Genomic DNA, 11,141 nt, shown 5'->3' with positions numbered 1-11,141 from the left:
AAAAAACTTTTTAATCAATAATATCAAATGGGTATCACTAAAATAATTTTTTAATATTAAAAATATTCACCTAATATAAAAAAGTACTTCTCCTAACATATCTAACTTTATCTTTTACAAATAATAAAATCATCGCTAGAATCAACCTTATTATAATAAAAATAATTCTTTGCACTCATAACATATCAAACTTTATTTTTTGCAAATCAACTTTTGTAACTTAAAATATCTATTTCAAATCGATTTCTTTATTACAACCTTTAGGTAACCATAACCTTAGTCTTTAGTCATTATACGCAAAATACAATATATACACATCATAATCATAGTATCGACAAATCATTATTTAATAATTCGCATATTTCTCTTCAATTAAAAGCTAAAATAAAAATTTGATCACATTGACTCTTTTCAAATTCCAAACACTCTAAAATAGAAATAAAATAATCGACTTCAAACAATTTCATGCAACACCAATTTACATATTCAAGCATTTTTTAACTAGTAGAATATTTCTTTTCAATTTAGTTATTGTAAGCTATAACAAAGATCAAACTAATGCTATAGATGGAGGTGACACCTTGTTGAAGTTGAAGGGGGTTTTAGCCCTTTCAAAGTTTTTAAACACCTTTAGCATATATATTGATATATATTGAGAGGACTTATGTTTTTAGAGCTTGAGGATGAATTAACATCCCCTAAAGTTTTAAAGTTTCTAGTATGTGTATATATTGGTCCTTCAAATTAAAATTATTATGTTTATGGTTTTATAATTTAATGTTATGTATTATTATCATTAAAGAGGGGGTTAAAATCATAGTATTATTTGTCTATTTATTGTATCAATAAAAAATCTTTAAAATCAAAAGATTTGTCAGAATTTTTAAATCATAATTATGTGACTTTAACAAAAATCAAATTCCTATTTTAGTTTTCTCAATCAGACTCTAATTTCCAACAAAGTAATAATTATATGTTTTCTATTTCTTTCTAGCTTACTTCAATTCTCATTTTCATATGATTTGAATTTCTTTCTTTTAATTTTACTTTAGATCTCTATCTAGTACTATCCTAAAATCCTTTTTTTTCCCAAAAAAAATCAAATTCTAACCCTTTTTAAAAAATAAGAAATAAATCACTGCTTCTAATCTTAAAATTTCAATTACATTCTTTTAAAATTATATATTTTTCTTGTTTTTGATAAAATAATATTATTTAATGATTGATTTATTTATACTTTTTTATTTAAATTTTAAATTATAAAAAAAAAAAATCTCTGCAAGTCATTGAAAGACTATATACTTAGTAATTCTACCATTAATTTGAGAGTGTTATTCTTAAACTTTTTAATACTATCATAGAAATAGTTTTATTTATATGCTCGGTTTTATTGTTGTATTTTATGTACTTGATTATTTTTTATTAGTATATATATGTGATAAAAATTTAACAAAAAATGAGATAAAATATAGCATAGTTGCCCCCTTAAAAAATAATTGTTAAGATCCGCCATTGGTTATAGATCATATCCTTAAGTATCATGTCACACAAATTCATAATAACTCATTAAGTACCCAATATAACTCTAAATTCATATATTAATAACTTTCGAATCTATAGACTAACTATCAGTTAACAATTAAAATCTTCAAAAAGCTTATAGCATCATAATGTTTTAAAATTTCTTTATAGTCCAATATATTACTATTAACAATTTGTTAAAAAATTCTATCCAATATATCCTCTATACTTATTGCACAACAATTTATTTTTAGCAAAACATAATCTCGTAGTTTAGAATACACAATCAAAATCTACTTCTTTAATGACATATTTCAACAATTACAACCTTAGTTTCCATACAAGAATCACAGCATATATCTTTTACTATAATAAGTGATTTTCTCTGTTAATACTATTCAAACAAAAATCATATTTTGTCTCAATTGAAAATATAGCAATTTAATCACATGACCATTAATAAATTATTTGCCTTCTGCAAATATAATTATCACACTTCATGCTAGTTACATAAGGTTTTAACTCTTGTCATCAAAAAAGACAAATACTTCTCAATAAATAAAATATATCAATATAAACAAATATCCTCATTTACATATATAAAGTTATTTACCACCAATACAATATGAAAAACTAAATCCATTAATACAGATTCTAAAACCATAATACCAGTCTCACCTAATAATAAAATTCTAACAAATATTCGAAATGTCAATTATTACCATAAAGTTATATATTCATTGAAATCAAAATCACACCAATATTATCGAAATCTTCATTTGCATCGTAATATTTACAAATCCTAAATGCAAGTTTGAAACTATAATTCATAAGGAATATTCACAATCAACAATAATAAATATCTCAAAACCTCAAATCAATTCTTGTCGACCTAAGTTTCATACTTTATCTCAACAAAAATACTTCATATCCATGGTCAAAGATTTAATGAATATACATCACAAAACTCTAAAACCTTAGTAGATTGAAAATTCGACTTCAATACCATAATGCCTCAAAATATCCAAATTATTCTCTATAACAATTCTTAAGCTTAAAATATTCAACTTATCAAAAATCCCACCAAAATCATTTCATTTACAAACATATCATCTCATGAAAATTATAATATTTTATATTTGATTTCAAGTAGGTATTATAAAGATCATGATCAAAGATTCATTAAAAGTTTATAAGCAAAACTCAAAATATTTCAGGAAAAATAAAAAGCATAAACTCAATTGTAGAGGATTTATAAATATCAAAACCAACCTCTATAATAAGCTTGACTTAAAGGTTATATATTATCAAAGACACAAACAAAAAAATCAATCACTTACAAATTAATAATCACTTTTAATTAAATTTACCAAACTTTATCGTCATCACGAATTCCAAATTTGATGCCTAAATATCAATCAAATTAAGAACTCTAAGATCCACAAAATCACAAACCTTTAGAATTTTCATATACTGAAAATCAATCTAAAATCTTTAAAATTACCAAAGATCAAAGTCATTCTCCATAATTATCATTAAGTTTAAGGTATCCATTTTACCAAAATCACATCAAATCATTTCACTTATAAACATCAATACTCGTTATTAACCTAACCAAACGATTGCCTCAACATGAATTTTCAAAATTAATACATTTTTGTTAATTGAACTAAATACTTCAAAATCTTTAGAATCACAAACTTGGCTATGATACCACTAATTTGTCACATCCCAAACCTAAGAATTTAGGATGTAACAACACCACATACTTATGGGATGAATCCCACAAGCATGCAAGGCAACAAATATCATACTAAGTCAAAATCAATGTGTCCAGAATTATATATGATATAGCTTGATTAAAGGATACAAAATATTCTAGCTACTAACAAATCTTTTAAATCGACATCAAAATGCTCAATTCAAAGGCTATACCAAATAAAGGATAGATGCTAACTTGCTAACAATGCTTTCATCATAATGAATTCTTCGAAAGTGCAATTATCGAAATATGAAAAAAACAAGAAAATTAAATGAATGAGTACAAAGACTCAACAAATAAAATTTTCTCACAAAATTTATCTGAAAACAAAAAAAAATAAAAAAGATGAAAAGGAAAAAATGAAAATAAAGAAAAGTTAAAAAAAAAGTTTATAGATGATGTTAAATGTACATTTTCATTGAGTTTAAAATATTAATTTCTAAAATTGAGGTATCAAATAATAACTTTATTAATATAATGTATATAATAAAATTAAAAATAAAATATATATACTTTTATATATACGAAAAATGGGTTAGGACAGAGTACCCTACTTACTTTTTTGTCCAAATCTCGTTTCTTTCAAAAAATCAATCCTATCCTAGCTCAATTTCGATTTAAAAAAATTACCCCTATTAGATCGAGATAAATCGGAACCTATTGAATACAGATTGTTTTGGTATCTCTATTAATTGGTACCTTTTGTTTTAAAATTTATCTAATTAAAAAGTAAAAAATGTGAAAGATAAAAAGCCAATTGGAGATATCATGTGGACATTTCCATTGGCCTTCTTTTTCAACAAAATTAATTTAACTTAAAAAACATAAAAACAAAAAAAATAAAAGAAAGATGAAAAAATGAGTAAAACAAAAAATAATAATAAAAACAAGGAAAATGGAGCTCATTGGGGTATAACATGACATTACAATTTAGTTTAAAATGTTAATATATTACATTAAGGTATTAAATAGTAACTTAATTTATTAAAAAAATTCAGAGAAAAAAAAGAAATATAAAAAATGAAAATGAAAAAAGAAAAAAGAAAAGAGAAATCATTGGATTGCTGTATGAACATCCAAATTGAGTTTAAAATCTTAACATCTCAAATTAAGCTATAAATAATAACTTAATTAATATAATATATATTTATAAAATTAAATAGATAATAAAAAATATTTTTGCATCAATAATATTAAAAGGGCATCACTAAAAAAGTTTTATAATAGTAAAAAATATTCATCAAATATTAAGAAAAGAAAAAAAAAAGTAAAGTAAATAAAAATACAAAAAAGAAGCAAATAACTTGACATGTGACATTAGGTATCAAGTGGGTCACACAAAAGAATTTAAAATCTTTAGAATATTTAAAAAATATATAAAAAATAAAAATAAAAAAAAGAAAGAAAAACAAATACATGATATATCCTTAATATCAAGTGACTTCTATACAAAAAGAAATTTAAAATGTTATAAAAATATTTATAAAAATTGTTATAAAAAAAAAAAAGCAAAAGCAAAAGAAAAAAAAAAAGGCAAAAACAAGAAAGATTTCTATAAGGTAGGTCCCATTTTTAAAAATTTTAATAAAAAATATTAAATATAAAAAATAAAAAAAAAGGCAAAAAAAAGTGTTAAAATTAAAAACTTTGAAAAAACCAAAAAAATTGAGAAGTACCATGTGACATCGAATTATGCTCTGTATAAGAACAAAATTTATCAAATGGATGGAATTAAAAAGGGAAAAAATTGTAAAAAAAAAGAAAAAATTTATAAAATGGATCCCACCTAAAAAAATGAAAATTTTAAAAACATATTCATAAAAGTTTTAAAAATAATTGAAAAGAATTAAAAAATCTTTTAAAAAATAAAAAACAAAAAAATGTAAAAAGTAAAAAAAAAAAGAGTAACCAATTTGTGTCAAATGGCACAATAAAAGGAAAAAGGATGGTGCCATACAATAGTAAAATTAATAATAACTATATAATCCTATAGCATAAAGAACCTCCAAAAGGCATTGAAACAAACACTTCTAGCCCATAAAAAATTAGTAGACAAATAGAAACTAAAAAGACACTCATGCTTCTAAAATTTTACATCTTACACTCTCAAACTGATGCAAATATAAAAAATTTGATAAGTTTTCAAATTAAATTTAGAACTAATTTAACCCAAATGTCCTAAAGTTAAACTTGGTCAAACTAGTCAAACAAAATCAAATGTGGTCAAAATCAATCAAACTGGATTAGACTTGAGTCAATTTTCTAAATTCACAACTAAATGGGATTAACAAGGCTACAAAATGAAATTGGTGATTTTTTATGCACTAAAAACCTTGATTACCGAAATGGCCTTTAAGAGTATTTTTACCTTCTTGAAGTTGGATTTTCATGAAAACTTTCAAATCACATTTAAATATTGTTTTATGATTTGTTATGCATTAAAAACCTTAATCATACCTCAAGAAGTTTGAAATTATCAAAATAACCTTAGAGGTATTTTCATAAATTAACCTTTTCAAGATCAATTTTTCATGAAAAGCTCCAAATCATGGTTTTATATTATATAATATTTTTTTATGCATTAAAACCTTGATTGCACCTTAGAAGGTATGAAATTATTAAAACACTTTGAAGAGGTATTTTTATAATTTAACCATTTCGAGATCGTTTTTCACGAAACGCTCTAGATCATGTTTTCATATTATTATATGATTTTTGATGCATTAAAAACTTTGATCGCACTTCAAAAGGTGTAAGATTACTAAAATGCCCTTAAGTAGTACTTTTATAATTTGACTTTCTTGAGGTCGATTTTTCACAAAAACTTGTAAATCATAATTTTATATTATTTTATGATTTTTTGTGCTTTAAAACCATAAAAACCAAGAAGGGATCGTGGTGTACTATTACTTTTAATGAAGAGTTTGCAAAAACTAAAATGGCACAAATAAAATTTTAGCTTAATATAAAATAAATAACAAAAAATTTTTGCTAAAAACTTTAATCGTAATTTATCAAGCAAGCATTATTTATTTTACCTTGGTGATCCTCTGCAAGAATCTATGTTACTACAAAACTCCAAATCACCATTGTAAATCGGACACTTTTTTAATCTTTTATAAAACTACATTAGTAAACTGCCAAATAATAGATTTTCAAACATTAAATTCTAAACTCTTAAGGGTTATGATTGTTACATCATTTGATCTCATAATGCAAGAACATTCAACTTGCTAACCATTTTATAATAATGGAAGTATCATAAGCAGAAGAATCTTGGGCATTAGGTGTCATGCCCCAAGCCTAAAATTTTAAGATGTAAGAATGTTGTATGACTTATTAAATGAATCCCACAAACATGCAAGGTAGCAATATCATACTAAATCAAAATCAATATCTTCAAAATTATATGTGATACAACTTGATCAAAGGATACAAAATATTCTAGCTATTAACAAGTCTTCCAAATCGATATCAAAATACTCACTTCAAAGGTTATACCAAACAAAAGATAGATATTAAACTTGTTAAAAATGATATCATCAGAAGTAATTATCCGAAAGTGTAATTATCAAAATTTAAAAATAACAAAATTAAAGGAATAATTGTAAACACTTAGCAAGTAATTGACATCCCATTTGTTTGATTAAGCATGTCATAAAACATTTAGACCAAACCATTAATTATATATTCAAAATATTGGTGGGTAATCTTATATTCATAAACATATTTATACAAATCATATTATCAAAAACAAATTCTCAACTAACAAAGTGGAACAAAATATTATAAAGTTATAAGTATTATTAGTCTAGTAACAAATTGTCCTTTAGTGCAATGGGACAAAGGTATATCAGAAGCAACCAAATGGTTGCACTAAACAAAGCCAAAATTATAATTTTTTCTTTCGTGTAATGGGATAAAAGTATTATCATCGGTTGCATGGTGAACAAAAACCACTATTATCAATTGGTGGCATTTTTCAAAATCAATATCTAAATTACAAAGTACATGTCGACATAATCACTAATTAACCTTATTGACAAGGTCAGAACCTAACCATACTAGGAGATAAAAATCAAAATATATTTTAGATTACTTAACATCTACAAAGTTAATATTCATATACTTTTTTCAAAACATAATTCATGCATAGCAAATTATGTATATCGTTCCAAAGCAAAATTTCATATTTCAAAAATCGATGGATATATAAATATATTATTGTGAAATCATATTCGAAGATCAAAGTGATATCACAAAGAATCGTATATACATTTTGCATGCTTAACCCAATTTACAAACCAAAAAGGATAAAAGCATTATATGTTACATATACAAAATCTAAACATACTGATGATGATTTTTAGAGAATGAAAAGCCAAAAAGATATCAAGTCACTTACCTAATCTCGCTAAAACTAAAATCAAAAAGCAAAACATTCAAAACTTCTCAAAACCTATTATTCCAAAATACTCAATATCAGAAATCAACATTATTAAATTATCAAAACAAAATTAATATTCCTTGTTGATTTTTCTAGGACACTTAGGGTGTGTGATAACCTTCTTTTACAAATGAAATTATTTTAGAAATATTTTTCAAGATTAAAACAATTTTCTTTTATGTTATGAAAATATATAAAAATGTATAAAAATGGAAACTTAGAAACTAATACATAAATTCAATAATAAATTTTTTTTTTAAATAATCATAATATGGATGAAGATTTAGCTTTTTATATTTTTTTTAAAGAAATAAAAAATTTCAAAGTAATACCATTTTGAAGATAAGTTAACCAAAAATCTATTTAAGCAACCAAAATTTAAATAAAATTCAAATAATCAAATTTCTACTATTTATAATATTTTAGATTGACTATTAAGTAAAAATAATTTTTAAAATAATTAAAATGCAATATTATAAATTTTGAATTTCAACATTTTTGTGATCATTCGGCTTATTTCGAGCCCCAAAATCTCTAACATATTGTGGTTTTTAATGACAAAAAAATAACACCACTTTAAAGTAGGAACATTGTACTACAACTTAGAATTTTGTTTCAATAAAAATAAATTTCAAAAACTTAAGTTTCAGAAATAAAAATGTTGAAAATTAAACAAATAGTTCATATTTTTTGGGTTTCCACATTCAAGAAGTTAATTTTGGAGTTTCATATTACATAACTCATCTAACTAAATCAAATATTACCCTACAAAGATCACATTTCATATTGCAAAATCCCTCAAAGAATTAACTAAAAAGGTTATTGGAATTTGGAGTTCCAACTATCTAAAGTCGAATCTCCAAAATTGTCAAATAACCATTTTTCACAACTTGAAAAAATTCATAACTTTTAAAATACAAAAAAAAATTAGGTGCTACAAAGACCATTGTAAAGGTTTTCAAAAGGGCTTTCAATCGATACTAGATATGTTCTTGGAAGACCACCAAAAGGTTGCTAGAAAATTTAAAAAGATTAAAAATCCTAAACTAATGCTTAGGTATTTCTCACAAACACCAAAATTAAAAAGAATAAAAAGATTAATCTTACTTTAATTCATCAATTAGGAGACTAAATCTCAAGTTCCAGCTTCTCTTTTCCTTCTCTAGGGTTTCCTCAATTTCTCAAGTTATTTTGTTTTATACTAGAGAAAATTATTGGGGAAAAAAAAATGTCTCAAGGTTGTCTTATCTTTTTACCTCATTTTATTTTTTTTACTTTAATAAAACTCATAGGTTAATGACCACATGTCCAATTTAACATATATTAGGCTTTTTTTAAGATTGAGTATTACATACTCCCTAGGGTTTCTTATCTTTTCTCCTCCTTTTATTTTATTTTACTCTAATAAAGCTAATAGGCTAATAACCACATGTCCAATTTAACATAGATTAGGCTTTTTTTAGGATTGAGTATTACATACTCCTTATAGGTTTTCTTATCTTTTCTCTTCCTTTTATTTTATTTTACTCTAATAAAACTAATAGACTAATAACCACATTTTCAATTTAACATCTATTGGGCTTTTTTCAGGATTAAGCATTACATACTCTCCTATTTCAAAGAATTTGATCTTTCAAATTTAAAATACGTAGCTAAAGTCTAGTCCCATCTCTTAAACAAATCTAACATGCAATTCTCCTTCTGAAAGATCCATTACATGATATGTAATATACTTCAATTAAAGTTTCATATAATCATTGATTGAATATCGAAATCGATGGAACTATCATTTCAAATAATACAGAGTCCAAGTAAACAAATATCATTCTCTAATTTTGTTTCATAGTACGATATAGTTATCTAAAGTACCAACCTTCTACAATTTCATACACTCCAAAACATACATGATAGATAAATTTAAATCATAGCTAATCAAATACACCTCAATGTAATTTTGACTATTCAACTATTTTCTTATTACCAAAATAAATATACTAAACATGACACAATTTTACAAGCCATATACAATCTCAAAATTTCAAATATCAAAACCTATAATCTCTAAATAAATAGAATTCATTACTTGCTAAATTGATAATAATCCAAAATTTGTAACTTAAATCAAATCATGCTTCTGTTGCCCACTTTGATCTTTTCATTTAGAATAACTTCAAGAACACCAAATTGACTTTCATAATTTTTTTGGTACCATCAAAATCATTTGTCCATAACATCTCTTGCAATAGAGTTTCTAATTCATTCTTATAAAGATAATCATATATAACCTTAAATCTCAATAATCATGTCATCAATTTGGCTGCCTCAAACATATCACATATTGATTTCAATTTCTTTCTCATTGACTATTGGAAGACTTTGATAAATATCAAACCTATACAATTTATTATGTCCATAAATTTCACACTATACAACTTCAAAAATAAAACTTAAAATGAGCACAAAATACAACTCTATATTCAATATCATTAGTTTTTAAATTTCAAAGATCATATTTAATATAACAATTGTAATATTCATGAAGTTTATAAACATCGTAATATCCCAAATTTCCCTTCAAGCAAGTATGCTATTATTAGCTTTAAGTTAATGTTAAAAATCTAAATACCATATGAAAATCTTTTTATGAAAATTTCAAGCAATATAATCCAAAAGTATAATTCAAATCAAACGTATAGTTATAAAACAACCAAATGTATCACTTAATATTAATTTTCTTTCAATTCTTCAAAATTTGTATCCATACTCAAAAGTACCAAATAATAAAATCATCGCTAAAATCAACCTTACCATAATAAAAATCATTCTTTGTCCTCATAACTTATCAGACTTTATCTTTTGCAAATAACCTTTTGTAACTTAAAATACCTATTCTAAATTGGCTTTCTTATTACAACCTTCAAGTAACCATACTTTTAGTCTTTAGTCATTACACACATAATACAACATATGCTCATGACATGTGTAGTCTCAATAAAACATTATTTAATAATTCATAAATTTCTCCTTAATTAAAAACTATAATAAAAAATTAACCACATTGATCTTTTTCAAATTCTAATCACTCAAAATTGAAATAGAATAATCGACACCAAACAATTCCATGGAACCCAATTCACATATTCAAGCTATTTTTTAATAACAATATTTCTTATCAATTTAATCATCATAAACTATAACAATGATCAAACTAATGCTATAGATGACATCCTCAAGTTTCATGTCACACAAATTCAAAGATAACACCTTGAGTACCCAATATAACTCAAAATTCATATATTAATAACTTTCAAATTCTATAGGCCAACTATTAGATAACAATCGAAATCTTCACAAAGCTTATAACATTATAATGTTCCAAAATTTCCTTGTAATCCAATATATTACTATTAA

The sequence above is a fragment of the Durio zibethinus genome, chromosome 19 (assembly GCF_047325235.1).
Source record: "Durio zibethinus cultivar Kanyao isolate XHJ-2024 chromosome 19, ASM4732523v1, whole genome shotgun sequence".
Classification (NCBI taxonomy): domain Eukaryota; kingdom Viridiplantae; phylum Streptophyta; class Magnoliopsida; order Malvales; family Malvaceae; genus Durio; species Durio zibethinus.
This window is presented reverse-complemented; position numbering follows the sequence as displayed.